The 18,409-nt window shown below is 37.5% G+C and overlaps 1 protein-coding gene across 4 annotated transcripts in view; it reads left to right on the top strand.

Annotated features, from left to right (window-relative positions):
• The window catches only part of KIAA0825 (KIAA0825 ortholog), a 544,507-nt gene that overhangs the window by 357,610 nt on the left and 168,488 nt on the right, over positions 1–18,409 (top strand). The gene's annotated exons all lie outside the window — the stretch shown is intronic.

The following is an 18,409-nucleotide window of genomic DNA, read 5'->3' as shown; positions in this document are numbered from 1 at the left end:
TTTTTAAATGCTAGCTTCTACTTTAATATTGCTGTTGAATTAAACATGAAGAGGAAGTCAAATATTAGCTGCAGCCCGGACTTCCTCTTCATGTTCAATGTGTCCGAAGGCAAGGACAATGACGCCAGTGCTGGTGGGACGCTGGGGTCACGTGGAACAGCAACAACACATGAGCCCCGGGTAGGGCAAGTGCACAGGAGGCGAATATAAGCTTTTTTTTATTGGGGCCAAGCGTGGGGTATGAGAAGGGATTGTTCTTGTAGTGGACAACCCCTTTAAGTGCTCAGTCATGCCAATAAAACTTAACATCTCATTTACATATTATGAAAATGCTAGTTACCAAGGAATGAAGTAACTGGTAGAGGAGAAAATGGTGTAGATGAATTGACATTTTAAAGCCCTGTATGCCCATATGTGCAGTTTGGGGGCTTTATCTTATTTATAGATTCCATTTAGGGAATTTGCCAAGTCAAGTATTTGTTACAGATAATTCTGCATCAAAATGTGAGTTTTTGTGTGAGTTTTTTATGCATTTTTTTCTCAGTCATTATTATGGGTGCAAAATAGTGATGAGTGAGTGTACTCGTTACTCGGGTGTCCTCCGAGTATTTATGACTGCTCGGAGATTTAGTTTTCATTGCAGCAGCTGAATGATTTACAGCTACTAGACAGGCTGAGTACATGTGGGGGTTGCCTGGTTGCTAAGGAATCCCCACATGGAATCAAACTGTCTAGTAGCTGTAAATCATTCAGCTGCCGCGATGAAAACGAAATCTCCGAGCAGTCATAAATACTGGGAGGTCACCTGAGTAACGAGTACACTCTCTCATCAGTAGTGAAAAACACTGCAAGAATTGCCATTCTGCAAATATGAAACTGCTTCACATCTGCAAGGGAAAAACATAAAGCAGTGTGTGCATGAAAGTTCAGGAATCTTAATCATTGCTGGTAATAGGAAATGCTTCCGTTTTTGTGACAAAACTGCATAATAAAGTGACAAAAACACAGCAAATACTTACCGTGTGCACATACCCTTAGGGTGTAATTGCTGCACTGCTTTGGACACCTAGGGGAGGGCAACATTTACTAACTTGCCCCTGGTCAGCATGCATTGTGGCTTGTGGTTCCAAAGCAAATGTATATACTACTATTATGTATATGAAATAGTGATTCGAATCGTAAGTGCCAACTTTTTATACAAAAAAACCCCAGAAAATCAATAATGTTTTAGTCATCTTTTTTGCGCTATTTATTTTACATGTAAAAATAAGTTTTACAGTTTGTATTCTTTTTATTGTCTTTTTTTTTTAATATATGCATTTTTTTTCATGTGTTTTACTATAAAGACATTTTTGTGAAAATGCATAAAACATATCTAGAACATACTGCATTGAGAAAAAAAAATCCAGGAATGATTATCACTCAAATGCAACCAGAAAATTCAATATTTATATTTCAATTTACATTTCACTACTGTTTTCAAAATCTGAGTGTAGCTGCACGTAACATCAGGGAAAACAAAGCATAACACGCATCTTTTTGCCAGAAAATGCTATGTGTGAAATCGTCCTAAAATGGCACGTATTGCTTGTGTTGACAAACACTCTACCAATGTTTAGTCTCTGTATAGATCATATACAGTCAAGTGAAATAGTAAGCAAATAAGTACACCCTCTTTGAATTCTATGATATTACCAGCATGTGCTAGTATCTAATAAAAAATGTTTTGGTGTTTCAATGATCTTGAAACTAGGCAAGTACAACCTCAGATGAACAACAACACACAATAAATTACACAGAATCATTATTTAACAAAAGCTAGGCCAAAATGCAAAATGCATTGTGTGAAAACTTAAAAACACCCCATAAATCAATAGCTTTAATTGCAATAACTTGAATTAATCATTTCTGTATGATTTAACCCATCTCTCACATCGTTCTGGAGGAAATTAATCCCAGTCTTCTTTACAACTTTGCATAAATTCATTGATTGAGGTTTGTGGGCATTCATTTATGCACAGGTCACTTAAGGCCCCACAACATCACTTCTTTGTGGTTGCTGTCTAGAATTTTTCTTGGCCATTGCAACACCTTAATTCTTTTCTGTTTCAGAGATCCTTAGTAGTGGGTTAGAGAGTAGTTAATTGTCAATTCAATGACTGCAGGGTGCCAAGGTCCTGGGGCCCAAATCATCAACCCAACGCGGAGTAGCATGAGATGTTTGTGATAATATGCTGTGTTTGGTTTTCACCCAACGTTGAGCAGGACATTGATCTAGCCTGTTCCATAAAAATCTTTGCAAAAATCATGTGGTTTGCGCATATGCAGCTTGGCAGATGTCAGCCATGCCATCCTGTTCTTTAAAAAAAAGGAGAAGCTGTCTTCCGGCAACCATCCGCTCAGTCATTTTCTACTTGTACTGTCATGAACTTGAATATTTAACATGCTAGCTAAGGCCTTTAGAATCTGAGCTGTAGCTCTTGTTCTTTTTGCGATTTCTCTGAGCATTGTACAGTATAACCAAGATTGCCTTGTACTACGGAGGACAGAGAATGAACTTCAATCCAATATTGCAGCCAGCGGGTAAGGAAAGGGTGAATCAAACACCCGAAAACCCCACCTCTATGGCTGAAAATTGTTCCCTCCAAATTCAGGTGACAGAGTCCCTTTAATACAGTATATTGCAATCATCATATATATGGTTGTGTGAAAGTGTTTCCCCCTTCCTGATTTCCTATTCTTTTGCATGTTTGTCATACTTAAATGTTTCAGATCACAAAACTAATTTAAATATTAGGCAAAGGTAAGACAAGTAAACACAAAATGCAGTTTTTAAATGAAGGTCTTTATTATTAAGGGAAAAATAAATGCAAACTTACAGGGCCTTATCTGAAAAAGTGATTGCCCCCTAAACCTAATAAGTGGTTGGGCCACCCTTAGCAGCAACAGTTGCAATCAAGTGTTTGCAATAACTGGCAATGAGTCTTTTCCAACGCTCTAGAGTACTTTTGGCCCACTCATCTTTGAAGAATTGTGGTAATTCAGCATGAACTGCCTTTTTAAAGTTCATGCAAATAAAAAGAATATAGCGGTCTCAATGGAGCACTGATGACAGAGGCCACCGGAGCACAGATTTAGGAGTTTAAAATCTTTAAGCACAACGCGTTTCAACAGCCAATTGCTGTCTTCTTTAGGTGGCAATAAGTAAAAAGTTTTTACTTATTGCTACCTGAAGAAGACAGCGATTGGCTGTTGAAACGCAATGTGATTAAAGATTTTAAACTCCTAAATCTGTGCTCCGGTGGCCTCTGTCATCAGTGCTCCATTGAGACCGCTATATTCTTTTTATTTGCATGAACTTTAAAAAGGCAGTTCATGCTGAATTACCACAATTCTTCAAAGATGAGTGGGCCAAAAGTACTCTAGAGCGTTGGAAAAGACTCATTGCCAGTTATTGCAAACACTTGATTGCAACTGTTGCTGCTAAGGGTGGCCCAACCACTTATTAGGTTTAGGGGGCAATCATTTTTTCAGATAAGGCCCTGTAAGTTTGCATTTATTTTTCCCTTAATAATAAAGACCTTCATTTAAAAACTGCATTTTGTGTTTACTTGTGTTACCTTTGCCTAATATTTAAATTAGTTTTGTGATCTGAAACATTTAAGTGTGACAAACATGCAAAAGAATTGAATCCTTGTCCTGCTGCATAACCCAAGTGAGCTTTAGCTTAAGGTCACAAACAGATGGCTGATCATTCTCCTTCAGGATTTGTTGGTACACAGCAGAATTTATGGTTCCATTTACCACAGCAAGTCTTCCAGGTCTTGAAGAAGCAAAACAGCCCCAGATCATGACACTACTACCACCATATTTTACTGTTGGTATGATGTTTCTTTGTGTTACTTCTATGTCAGATGTAATAAAACATAGACCTTCCAAAAAGTTAAACTTTTATCTCGTCAGTCCACAAAGCATTCTCCCAGAAGTCTTGGGGATTATCAAGATATTTTCTGGCAAAACTGATACTAGCCTTTATGTTCTTAGTGCTCAGCAGTGGTTTCTTGTCTTGGAACTCTGCCATGCAGGTTATTTTTTACCAGTCTCTTTCTTATGGAAGGGTCATGAACACTGACCTTAACCTTCGTCCAGCTGACTAAGTACAATTGTAACTCTTCTGTTTTAAAATTGCAATAACTTTTTTTCGAAAAGCCGTAGAGGGCTAAAATTTCGTGACATCTCTGCAGTTTTGGTCCAGAATATATTGGCTAAATATCACAGTGGAGGTATATATGAAGGTACAATTGTACCTCTACAGCCTGTTAACGTAAAATTATGCAGCCTGACGAAGGTTAAATGAGGCAAGTGAGGCCTGCAGTTATTTGGATGTTGTTGTGGGGTCTTTTGTGACCTCTTGGATGAGTTGTTGCTACGCTCTTAGGGTAATTTTGGTCCGACAGCCACTCCTGTGAAGGCTCACCACTGTTAAAAATAATATAATAATTTTTATTTATATAGCGCCAACATATTCCGTAGCACTTTACAATTAAGCGGGAACATGTTTACTGTTCCATGTTCATGCTATTTGTGGATAATGGCTCTCATTGCGGTTTTCTGGAGTTCCAAAGCTTTAGAAAATTCTTTATAACCTTTTCCAGACTGATCTCAATTACTTTGTTACTCATTTGTTCCAGAAGTTTGTGGATAACGGTGTGATGTCTAGCTTTTGCGGATCTTTTGGTGTACTTCACTTTGTAAGGCAGAGCCAATTTAAGAGATTTCTTGATTGAGAATAGGTGTGGCAGTAATAAGGCCTGGGTATGGCTAGGGAATTAGTTTATGTTTTAACGGGGTGGGGCAATCATTTTTTTACACAGGGCCCTGTAGGTTTGGATTTTTTCTCCCTAATTATAAAGACCTTCATTTAAAAACTGCATCTGCATTTTTTGTTTACTTGTGTTATCTTTGTCTAATATTTACATTTGTTTGTGATCTAAAACATTTAAGTGTGACCAATATGCAAAATAAAAGGAAATCAGGAAGGGGGCAAACAGTTTTTCATACCACTGTAGCACTATGTACTTACAATTGCTCATTTTGCCTTTCTACCCAGCTAATTCTTCTATTTTACATTAGGTCTATGAGAAAACTGACTAGCTGAAACCTTCTATGTAGAAACAGGAGGCCAATTTTCCCTGTATGAGTCATTAGCCACTGCAAAAGCTCCTGGTAAGCAGAGGGGCAGAGCAGCTAGGTAAGGAATTGAAGAGGAGGATGATAAATGCAGGGACAAGAGACTTCCTGTTTCTACAAAGAGGCGAGAAAAGAGAATAATTAGCTGGTTAGAAAGGCAAAATGAGCAATTGTCGGTACACAGTACTATATAATTTGATGACTGCAATATATTAAGAGGATACAAACTTTGATGGAAGGAGAGCTTCTTTAACAAGGTTGCCGCAACCATATACTAGCCTCGGCAATGATGCTCCCACATAACCAGTAACTGGCTAAAGTGGCCATATGAATGATAGACTTGACGTCATAGCTGAAAAACTAATGGAGAGGGCCAATGGAGCAGTGGTGCTGAAGTATATGGGGAATAGGAAAGTAATGCTTATTTTATTCTTTCACATATTTGCTTCAATTATCCCTTTTTTTGACGAGACAGTTTGTTTTTATTATTTTTTAAATTTAAGTCCCGGACAATCCCTCTAATTCATCCAAACATTCCCTGAAAGGACATATATAAAGGGTCTGTAGAAGTGAGATAACATCATTAATTAAACCATGGGCAGACACACCATGGGCCCCAATATGACAGGTGGCCATTTCCACCTCCAAGGTAGGTGGAATTGTGCATTATGATGAGCTATTGGACTGCAAAGGGTCCTTATAATGTGCTTGCACAGGGTCGTCATCTCTGTGTCCTCTCCTGAATTAAACATATAACATAATGACATTAATTTAATAGAAATTAGACCGCAATCTACTGTTAGGTCTAGATGTAGCTTTTGAAGTTGACAGAGTTTGTTTCCTGCTCCATTCTTGGCAGATTGCAGGAGATATTGTGGTATAGAGGTGTCTATATATCTGTTCTTCGGTGATCTTTATCCTACCACAATTTACCCAGCTTCCTTCACAATGGAGGAATTCTAGGACACCGATTGTCTTTATTGCAGCCTTTCTGCTTTAAACCAACTACAGATTCCCTCACATAGCCTCCTGATTAAACAAATTAACTGTGATGTTCACTGCAAATGTACACACCAGAGTGCTGGAAATGAACAGATACAATGGCCAAGCCTGTATTTAATTTTAATTAAATTTCATTCTCCAGCTCAATTAATCTACGTCTCCAAATGTCAGCAGGACTTAGGCAAATGGAGTGACATCTGCTGTACTGTACACTAACTCTGAAAGCTGACTGTATGCCGAAAGTTTACAAGTGCCTCTGTAAATATTAGCTGTCTGTATAAAGGAAAATCTATGAAACTGCATATATAAGGAGACATCCATTATAGCCAACACCACAAACCCTATGTGATGCCAGTGTATATGGCAAACATTGTATACTTCACATAGGGGGCATCAGGATGTTCCATGAAATCCTGATATGGGAGACTACAGACTGTATTATTGTAAGAAAGGTGAATATATAATATTATAATTATATAATATAGCTTCCCAGTTGGGCCTGGTTTAGCTGAAAGACAAAACCCCAAAGGACACAGAACTTCTTAGGATTTACATTCAGTGTTCGTGTACATGACGTTCCACAACTTATAATGAAATGTATATTTATATTGGCAGGAAATAAAAATCTTTTTTTTGTAATGAGTTGTCCAGGGACAATTGGGATTGCACCCAAACTTTTTTGGATTGTGCTGTTTTATATCCCCCTTTTCTCTCCCTTGATCAATAGAATAAAAAAAGTCTGCAGTGGGGGGTACATTGCATTGGGATAGGTCAATAAAGTACCCCCACTTATTACTTTTTAGTTTTTGAGTGCCAACTAGTTTTTATGCTTTTTTATAGGTAAACCCTGAGTTGGTGGTGTTTTTGGCTATGGATAGATGGATTCTTATACTAGTTATCTATCAATGTTAGAATAGGATTTAACACCCTGATATTACCAACATTGAAAGGCAACATAGTCTAATAGAAATTTGTAAAATACATACAGGAAACTCACTTTAAAGTCAAGAGGCAAAAATGAGATGGAATAACAGCCTGCATAGCAATAATTCTGAAGCACTAATCAATAGCAGACCATTAGCTCTACCCAGATCAAAAGTATACAAAAGATAAAGGTGGCTGGCATAGTGGCTAGGAAAGGTCACACTAAAATTACTAGTAGCTTCATCCACACTGCTGAAACTTTCATTTAGAAGAAGCATTAGACATTGAAAGTGTTAACATACAGTACATGCTGTATTCCGCCAAATCAAAACATCTGCTACTAATGGTTTAATTTTTTTTTAAACTGTACATTTGTATATATATTTTTTTGCAATTGTACTGTTTACAGATACTGATTCTCCTTAATTCTTCTTCTAGAGATCGCTCCTTATAGAAAGTCTCTCTAGTAACACTTCTCAGTGGCTATCTTAAAGGTAAACATTTAACCAGTTAAAGAGGACCCATCAACAGTTTTTGTTTTTATTTTATTCCTACCCCCCCTAAGTATTCAATTTTTTTTATTTTTTATTTTAAAATCCACCATACGCTTCCAGAGATATTTTATTTAGTACTATTTTTTTATGGTCTTTTCCCAAGACGGTGTAGCTCACAGGATAATGATGCATCGTTTAGGCATGCCTCCAGAGAAACTTGTTATCCAAGCCTTCTTGGTAAAGACCATGAAAGTTAATACAGAATAAAAAGTCCCGTATCTCCGGAACTGTATAGTATAATGAAAAAAAAAATGGAATTACATAAGAAAGCATCAAAAATAAAATGAAAGCACAAACTGTCCACTTTTGACTTGAAAAACAAAAATAAAATGTGACTCGGCTAAACCAGAAGTTGTTGCTCCTTGGAAGCAGTTCTAGTTACACAGTGAGGGATAATAACACAAACTATGTTTTGAGGTCCCTTATCTCCTCCACTACCAATGACTGCCAAGAAAGTTGCCATTGACCGTTTCAATATCCTAAATTACCAGAAATGTTGGCATTAACACCAAATTTGACACCACTCTGACAATTTATAGTGGTCATTTGCATTTACTCTAGATTATTATCAAGAGTGAGTAGCTGAATTGCAAAAAAGTCATTCCTTGCCATGAAAATTAACTTAATTAAAACAAAATATATTTCTACTTCAGCCCTGACACACAATTACTTACTTACATAATTTCAGTGGTTATCTTGTTAGCTCAGGACAAAGTGTTAATGAAGTCAAGGCAGCTGATATTACTATTTCATGCTGATTGAAATATAAGTGCTGACTGTTTGCTTTAAAAGAGAGCTGTTGTTTGAAAAAATTGTCTTCTATTAACTATGGTTACCTCCAAGGAAATGTGTGCAGTTGTCATTGCTTTACATCAAAAGGGCTTTACAGGCAAGGGCATTGCTGCTTGTAAGATTTCCCTTAAATCAACCATTTATCAGATCATCAAAAACTTCAAAAAGAGAAGTTCAGTTAATGTGAAGGAGGCTTCAGAGCAACCCAAAAAGTCCAGCAAGTGACAGGACATGAGGCTACCCATTGTTTTATTAAATAAAAAGGTCTATCCCAGATTGGTGATAGATGTTTTTTTAAGGCTGAATAATAAGATTAGTATGATTTACTACCTTTTACAGATTGCATAGAAAGCAGTGGTTTTAATAAATTTTATCATGTAATAGCAGTGGAAACTAATTTTCATACCTAATTCTGTTCAATGTTGGGCAACACATTTTATATTGAGCAGAACTAAGTACAGGCAATTGGATCGTTCCTTGAAAACAGGGACTCTCGTTTGGCCCCTTAGGAAAATGAATTGTCCATCCCAGGGTGCTTCCCTCTATTGCATTATGGTGCCATAAGATTTAAAAGAAAATATGAATTATGAGACCAATCCACCTTTTTTCACTACTTCATGTTTTCAGATCTGATGCTCACATGTCCATTGTAGACATTTTAGGAAACGCACAGAAATCAACATAGACACTCTGATTTCTCTGTAACTATGCAGCCGAACATTCAGAAAACTGCAATGCACTGTATTCACGGACCTTTCTATCATAGCGGGCATTGCCTTTTTAGTTATGTGTTACAGTACCTCTTCTATAGCATATGGACAAATTTTGCTCTCTGCAAGCATGATGAGAATTTGGTATCCATGACCCTGTTGTTGGTTCACAAGTTGTCCTTCTTTGGTTTACTGGCAACTTACCATTCAGTATCCATTTTGGTATTGGTAGAGAGAGTTTTTCAAGCAAAGACATTTGAAAGTAGTAGTAAAAAAAATAAAAAGCTCGCCAGTTACATATTGGTTGTGTAAAAGGTGAAAGCAAGGAGACAATCAGGAGGAAATGACAATGACAAATGACAAGAGAAATAAAAGTATGCATTTCAGAACAAATGTCTAAAAGTCTAGGCAACATGGAAATGACGCACAGATTCACTTATTTGGCCTTCAATTTCCAAAAGGTATACAGTATTTTCAGAATTTTACTATGTATCAGCCACTTAACAAAAATTTACTGAATATGTTTTATTGCATGCAGTGAACATCTGCCTTAAAGCTGGATCCTAATCTATGTTTTGCAACATATATAATGGTCCCTTAAATTACAAATCACATGCATGCTACATGAGTCAAAAAAGCTTAACTTCCTAACAAAGAAAAAAAAGTTCTGCATCTTCGTAGTGGATGCAGGCTTACATGTTCTGTGCAGTTTGTGTCCTGAGGAAGAAGTCTGGAATGACTTTGAAACTCGACTAAAAAACATTGAATAAAAATCCTTTATTACTATACTTCCTTCTGGATCTTCATTGCCTACCAGCAGCGCTGATAAACCACATCCTTTTTTCCCTCTTTCCTGGTTGGAAGACCCGTTGATCTGCAACAGCTGTTTCATGCTTATTCATGGATGTGTGTCACACAACCTTATCAGGTTACCATAATTTTATTTGACGTAATTGTTATCATCAAATAAGACCCTATTTGCCTTTTTTTTGCTCCTAGCTAATACTGGAACGGCGCAGGCATGGGATGTGAGTATAAGCTTTTTTTATTTTAACAGGACCAAGCGTGGGGAATTACAAGAAGTTGTCCAAGTAGTGGACAACTTCTTTAGCTAGCCTTTGCCTCCTAAGGTTATTTTCCCACCTAGTGCTAGCCTCTTTAGCTTGACTGATAGCTCGCTGTCTGTTTTTCTTGCTTAGTGCCTGGACAACGAGCCATAAATCAAGCTAAGGAGGCTGGTGCTATGCGGGGGGGGGGGAGCTAATTACTCGGGAATACATCAACAGATGGAAATTATAAAGATGTCAGTTAATTTATTTGTCAAAGAAATGCATGCCCATATATGTGGTTTTGGGGGAAATGATACTTACCGACAGGTTTTCTATAAGTACATGCAGAACTGAATGACCTTTTATTTTCTTCAACCAGTTCTGGGGCATATCATATCACCCTATTGACCGTCTATATACCAATGTAGTATCATTTTAAATTGATTTTCTGGGTGAAATACTATATGAGTCCAGGCCAAATAGAAATTGATTATCTCTGGATACATTTAAATTTCTGCGAGAAATAACTTGTGCTAAGTCCAGATACCCCCTTCAAATTGGAAATTTTTACAATCTTGGCTGATGACTACATGAACTTTTTTGCTATAAAAATCATTTGAAATTTCTGCAACCATTGACTGTCAAAAACATGTTTACATTTTGTTCGCTAGATATTATCTGAAATAGTAGGTGCATGAATTGGCTATTAACAAGAGTTATCTACCGATTTAACGGAAGCATGGTGATGGTATATGAACAGTGCAATACAGAATCAATCGGATACATTGCAGATTATTTTTATTTATTTTGTTTAGTCAGGCAAAGAAACTGGCACAGGGGTCATCTGTCAAATGACTGCCTCACTATTATTTTTGATTTAAGTGATAAAATATCCTTTGCTCAACTTTGCGGGTTTCCCATTCTTGATGTATAAGGACACATTCACATGCTGGAAATTTGTTATAAAAATATAGGGTCTATCACAGTGATCAAAATGAACCAATAGGAAAAATCTCTTATTGTTGCCGGGTGCCTGCGAGACCCCGGAGATTTTCCAGCGCTGTTTGGCGCTATACCCTTATTTCTCAGCGCCGTTAAAAAGCGGTGCTGAGGAATAAGTACCCTTAACTGCTGCCATTAAAAGGCATATTGGCCGTCGTTAAGGGGTTAATGCACTCAGACTACATTATATGCATATGTACACACATTTAATGAATGCAAATCTTAATAGGAGTGCTTTTTAAGTTAGATAAATAGTTAACTGTGAATTACTGTGCCATATCTAACTAAAAGGGCATTACATTACTGACCATGTATTGTTTCAGGGTGTAGTGGATTGCTTTTTAACTCTTAAAGAAGTTGTCCACTACTTAAACATCTTCTTGTCTTACCCCTCACTTTGCCGCCATTAAATAATGAAGCCTATACTCACCTCCCGCTCCTGTGCCATTCACACGGTGTCAGCAGTAGCTCTCCCCGGGGCTCTGGTGCGGTGTTGTGACGCCGGCGCTCAATCAGTACTGACATCACTGTCCCCTCCTTTGGACAAATCGAACATGAAAATGAAGTTCGGGATCAGCTGCTGTTCAGACTTCCTCTTCATGATCGATTTGTCTGAAGACAGAGACAGTGATGCTAGCGCTGATTGGGCGCCAGCCTCACAACACCGCACAAGAGCCCCGGGGAGATATGCTGACACCGCGTGAACGGCCCAGGACCAGGAGGTGAGTATAGGCTTTATTATTTTATTAGGGACAAACATTTTGATCAAGGTGGGGTTGTCTTAGTTAGTGGACAACCCCTTTAAGCCTTTTTAACTACTTCCTCCCTGCTGCTACCCTTATGAGGCATCTAGGGCTGCCCTCAATGTGCATCTGATTGGACTCCGGTCCTCTTAAAGGATCAGCGTAGCAAGAATATTTTTAAAAACTAATACTCTGCCAAACCAAAATTTTTAAATGGCCCTTTGCCAAATGGTCATTGCTTAAAGTTCCCTGCTTCAGGCAAAAGTGTATGCTTTGATTTGCATCTATTGGATATGATATGGCTGCTTTCATGAATTCAGTGTCTTCTTTGCCATCTACTTCAACCTGATAACTATGAACCAAGTTGCAGGCAAATAGTCAGTCCTGACCAGTTTGCAGTACTGAGACGGGAGACAGAGTTCATAGTCTTACTGGAGACAACTCTGGGGGCAGTCAAATCCATAGAAACTCAGCGGATTCACTGCTTGATGTAGCCGGTTTTGTGTTCGTTCCATACATCTGAATGTGTTTTTTTCAGCAGCAATTGAGCATTTTAATGTTTTCATGACTTGCCACTACATCTCACATTTTTTTATTACACTGACAATTATGTTAAAATTTTAACTTCAGCAAAGGAACAATTTTGTCTGTAGAGTAATTTGCAAAAGTTCTAGAAATGTGTGGGGAAAATGCTTTAAAGTAAGAATGCTTTAACAAATAGAAGTTTGAAAATTTTCAGTTACAAAATGGAAAATGAATGGACTGAAGATAAATCCAAATAAAATCAATATTTGGTGGGACCACCCTTTGCCATAAGAATCATCATGTTTTTAGGTACAATTGCACACAGTTTTTGAAGAAACTCAGCAGAGAAGTTGTTGCAAACATCATGGAGAGCTAACCGCAAATTTTCTGTGGATTTAGTCTTGTGCAAATCCTTCTTTCTTTTCATGTAATCCCATACTGACTCAATGATGTTGAGATTGGAGCTCTGTCGGGGCCATATCATCACTTCCAAGTCTCTTTGTTCTTCTTTACAATGTTTGGGGTTGTTGTTGAGGTTGTTGTATGGCAGCAGAATAAAATTGAACCCAATCCGACACCTTCCTGAAGTTACCGCATGATGAATAAGTATCTGTCTGTAACTCTCAACATTGATAACACTATCAATCCTTACAAAATCTCCAACTCCATTTGTTGAAATGCAGCTACAAACTTGCAGGGAACCTCCATCATGCTTCATGTTTGACTGTAGACCCTCATTATTGCACTGGTCTCCAGCATTTTGTTGAACAAACTGTTAAAGCCAAATATTTCAAATTTTGTCTAATCAGTCCAGAGTATCTGCTGTTATTTTTCTGCACCCTAGTTCCTATGTTTTATTTTGTTTCCATGTAAAGGGTGTGGCTTAATGGCCATCATTCTTCCATTAACTCTTCTAACAAGAACTTTCCAAACAGTATTTGCTTGTAGCTTTGTCCAACTGGTTTTTGCTGGTTCTGTGTATGGCATTGCTGGATACTCTACAATTTTGACGATAAACATGCCTGATGTGTTATTTATCTACTGCACAGAGTTTCTGTATCCAAACACTGCTTCTGCGGTCCTTTATGTTGCCTATTTCTTGATCTCTTTTCAAAAGAGTTTGAACTGTACGTATTGAAACAGTTTTTTTTAATCTTTTTCTGGGAGACACCTTAATGATGTATTATAACTACCTTGTGTCCTGTGACATGAAACTATCTTTAACAGCCCCCTACACAGCTGTTTCTGTTTCAGTTATTTAATGTTTTTCAACCTACATTGAAAATTGTTGAACATTTTCACCTGTTTGGTATAATTAATTACTCATATAGCTGACTATAATCCTACAAAATTTCTGACTTTGTGCAAAAGTGGCTATAAAAATTGATTCTGTTTTCGAAGCAAAGGCTGGCCACACCAAATATTAAACTTTTCCAAATCGGCATTACAATTTTGCACAGTTTTATGAGAGTATGTAAGTTTTGGCGCCCTTTAAATTGTCCCAGAATATTATAGCAATTACACATTTTGTTATACGCATGTATATTTCCTTTGCTTGTATTGGAAGAGCGCAAAAAATGAGAACAAAAAGGCAAATTGGACATAGCTTCACACAAAACCCCAAGAATGGGCCGGACAAAATTGTTTGCACCTTTCCAAAATTGAAAACTTTGTTTCAAGCATGTGTTTGTCATTCAAACTCATCTATGGCAAGTAAGAGGTGTGGGAAATCTGAAAATCGCACCTGAAACCAGATGATAAAGGGAGAAGTTGGCTCAATCGTTGCATTGTGTTTCTGTATGTGCTACACTAATCATGGAGAACACAAAGAGATGAAAACTGTCTGAGGACTTGAGAACCAAAATTGTTGAAAAATATCAACAATATCATGGTTCCAAGTCCATCTCTAGAGATCTTGATGTATCTTTTTCCACCGTGTGCAACAGAATCAAGAAGTGTACAACCCATGGCTCTGTAGCGAATTACCCTGAATGCTGATAACAGAGAAAAATGGATGAAAATTGTAACACAGGATAGTCCAGATGGTGGATAAGCAGGCCTAATCAAGTTTCAAAGAAATTCAAGCTGTCCTGCAGGCTCAGGATGCATCAGTGTCAACGCAAACTATCTCCCAACATTTTAATTAAATTAAATGCTATGGCAGGAGAGCGAGGAGGACTCCACTGCTGATACAGATACATTAAAAGACTAAACTGCAGTTTTCCAAAATGTACATGAATAAGCCAAAATCCTTCTTACTGGGAAAGCATATTGTGGACAGATGGACCAAGATAGAGCTTTTGGTTAAAGCACATCATTTCTACTGTTTACCGAAAATGAAATGAGGCTTACAAAGAAAAGAACACAGTACCTACAGTCAAATATGGTGGAAGTTCAAAATTGAGTGGTTTTGCTGCTTCTGGCACTTGATGCCTTGACTGTGTGCATGGTATCATGAAATCTGAAGATGACCAAAGGATTTTGGCTTTCAATGTAGTGCCCAGTGTCAGAAAGCTGGGTTTGTGTCCTGGGTCATGGGTCTTCCAGCAGGACAGTGACCCCAAACATACATCAAGAAGCACTTGGAAATGGATGAAGACAAAGAGATGGTGAGTTCTGAAGTGGACAGCAATGAGTCTGGATCTAAATCCCATTGAACACCTGTGAAGAGATCTTAGATGATATATTAGTTGAGAGGTGTAAGAAGCTTGTTGATGGTAATAGGAAGCAATTGATTGCAGCTATTTATTCCAAAGAGTATGCAACCAAATATTAAGGTGAGGGTGCCAACAATTTTGTCCGGCCAATATTGGTGGTTTTGTGAGAAATTATGCCCCATTTGGCTTCTTTTCATTTTTTTGTTGGTATTGTTGCAATACACACAAAGGAAATAAATGTGTATATAATAAAACCATATGTAATTGCAATAAGTTTCTTGGAGAAATACATAATTTTCTGGAACAATTTCAAGGGTGCCAACCCTTTTGGCCATGACTATTCATATATATAGCCATCTTTCTATATATAGATATACATGTATGTATCTTTATATAGAGAGAGAGAGAGAGAGTATGTGTGTATAGATACATCCATTGACATTAATATATTTTCCAATAAATCTGGAATTGCCTGCAGACATCCATAGATTGAAGTAATATTACTTGTGGATACCAGCAACCTTCCTTGTGGGTAAAGAATCTGTGGCTGCACCGTGGTTTCACACTTTTCTAATTAGAATATGTAATGTACGCATACATATTTGTTTCACCTGTAGCATCTCCTGCGGTAATGGGCACTGTATTTCTTGCCTATAATGAGCTGCTCTTTACTGAAGGACCTGCTTATGTAAGGAAAATGTTGAGAGGTAATGCCACTTCATTCATTCCTTTCACTAGTCTTTCTTCCTTTTTGCACCACAATCCGCAAAGTGTGGCAAGTAATAGATTTAAATTTGCTAAGTGCATTTACTCCTTTGTGCCACCATAAAGAGAATCTATTACTGTAAAATTGAGGCTTGGTTTCAAATTGCACCATTATGAAGTTTTCTTGCAGCAATGTTTTGTCTCTAATACACTTCCCTCATTGTAATTCTGTTACAAACCTGATGTCTAGCATAAAGTCTCACAATAATTATTTTAAATTGCTACTAGGAACAGAAGTCCTGGTGGGATATATTACTACTATTCTAACAAGATGAATTTCAATGCACTTGTAACCATATTATAGTGGATTATGAAAGAAAGAACATCTTTGAGTTTTTGGCATTCAAGTATACATGTAACCTTCAAATATTATTCCGCTCTGAACTGATGCCGTCATCAGACACTTTAGGCCATTACAATAAAGCAAGGGGTTACAGAAGAAAAAACAAGGGCTAGTTTAGAAATGATAGCAAGAGAAGTTAGTTTTAATATCATATTTTATTCATATGGTTCCCAGTTTTAGATTATTTTTCAGCATCCTCCAGGAGCCGTCTCTACCGCTAGTTGCCTTAACCCCGTGAGTGTTAAATATACCCTCTGGCATAACTAGAGGATTTCTCATTGTTATGAGTGGGCTGTCAGGATGACATATGGAGAGGCAGCTTCTCAGCACCTGATTTCTGCCTATTATTACTTTGTTATATTCGTTTTCATAGTTTTGCTCATTCCCATTCTTCCAATACAGTTGTAAGCATCTTAAACTAATCAAAGAACCACTGATGCAATCCTCAAATACCCTTAAGGGTCGAAAGAGACCCTTTTACTAAACAGCAAAGTTACTATTCCAATTTGTCTGCCTAAGATCAACTCTATAAACAAGAAAAGTTTTATTCAAGAAGTTCTTTTCCAGAATTTGTGCGTGATGCAGATCCCTGAGAGCGCAAATTATAATGTCCATAATACTAAGTGAGGAGTGTGTAGAATAATATATATAAAGGCTATATAAAGGTATACACTAAGGGTGTGGATGCATCATTCTTTGTTACTGTATGCTTACTGGGTTTTCCATATTAGAGTCAAATATTTAAAGATCATTAAATCAGTTACTATCATCTAGGAAAGTGTAGTGTTGCAATAGTATTTTGTTCTACTGCTACTGCACTGTCAGTTTTCTTTTTTATTCTTTGGTATGCTAGTGTTTTGTGATTTGAATGCACTTTGAAAAATGTTAAAGGAGTTAAAAAATTATAAATTAAAATACTTGCAGGCTAATTGCTGACTGACATTTTTTTTCTGTGCCCGCCCGCATTTCTATAACAGTCGATGCTGAGATAGAGAAGAGGCCTTTTGTCTGAAGGAAGAATAATCCTGGCTGTATGCCAGCAATAATTTATTTTTCCACTAAGCTCTCCCAGTATTCAAAAAGTTAACAGAGCTGGTTTAAAATTGCAAAAAAAGTTATACGTATTTTGTACAAAACATTTTAGCTTCAAACTGACCTAAAATATAGACCAATAACTAATAGGCAGGTCTAACTACAGATCTCTGCCTGCACATACTGCTCTTAACAGTGATTTTGCACCTTCTGCTGACATCATGTTGACAGAGAAGCAACTTCTCTTCCTCTCTGGTCTGTTCATGGAACTTCTCTGCCAATGTCATGCTGATTGACAGTTGGCTCCCCACTGCTTAACTGCAGGGAGCCAGCTATTAATCAGCATGACATCGGCAGTCACACCCTTTCGAAAGAGCAGCCTGAAAGAGGAGGAGCTACTCTGTTGACAGAAGCAGTCTGTGATCTCTCTGAATTGGGGTCCTGTATATTAGCAACTACCTGCCTGTTAGTTCTTACACCCATAGTTAAAAAACAAATCAAATACTCCCGGATAACTCCTTTAATGAATCTTCCCCATATTTTTTTATATAATTGCCATTTATGTTTTATTTTTAAAAACTTAGCTGGGATAGCCATATTGGAGCTCACCCTCCCTTTATTGTTTGTATTGAATGTGCTGAGAGGCATATTCTGGGGCTCCTCACTTCTCCATTGATAGGTGAGAAATACTGGTGATCTTACATCTATCAATACATTATCAGCAGATATCGTGCACCTCTCCAACTCATTAGGAAATGCACAATAACTGCCATTCGTGTACACGTCTCAGAAATCTGCATGTGTCTGTGGACGTGACATCATCAACGAATCTCACTTCCTGATGCAGGAGTGAGCAGTGCAGAAATACTCCTTTAATAGCAAAATGCAATAGATGGGAATTAATTAAAAGAAAATGTAATAGATTATTACACTCTATAGATAGTTATGGAGTACAAAAACCCAAAAATCAGGAAGCAACATCGGAGACTTTTATATAGCCTTATCTTTGTGTGTAGTGTTGCTATCCTTGTTTACTGCAGTATAGTATGGTTGTATGTAAACTTCTTCTATGCTCTGTTGACTCTGTCTCAGTCTACACATCAAAGCTGATGACAAACTAT

The sequence above is a fragment of the Ranitomeya imitator genome, chromosome 1 (genome assembly GCF_032444005.1).
Source record: "Ranitomeya imitator isolate aRanImi1 chromosome 1, aRanImi1.pri, whole genome shotgun sequence".
Classification (NCBI taxonomy): domain Eukaryota; kingdom Metazoa; phylum Chordata; class Amphibia; order Anura; family Dendrobatidae; genus Ranitomeya; species Ranitomeya imitator.
The sequence above is the reverse complement of the archived record's forward strand: the minus strand, read 5'-3'. Positions and strand labels throughout refer to the sequence as shown.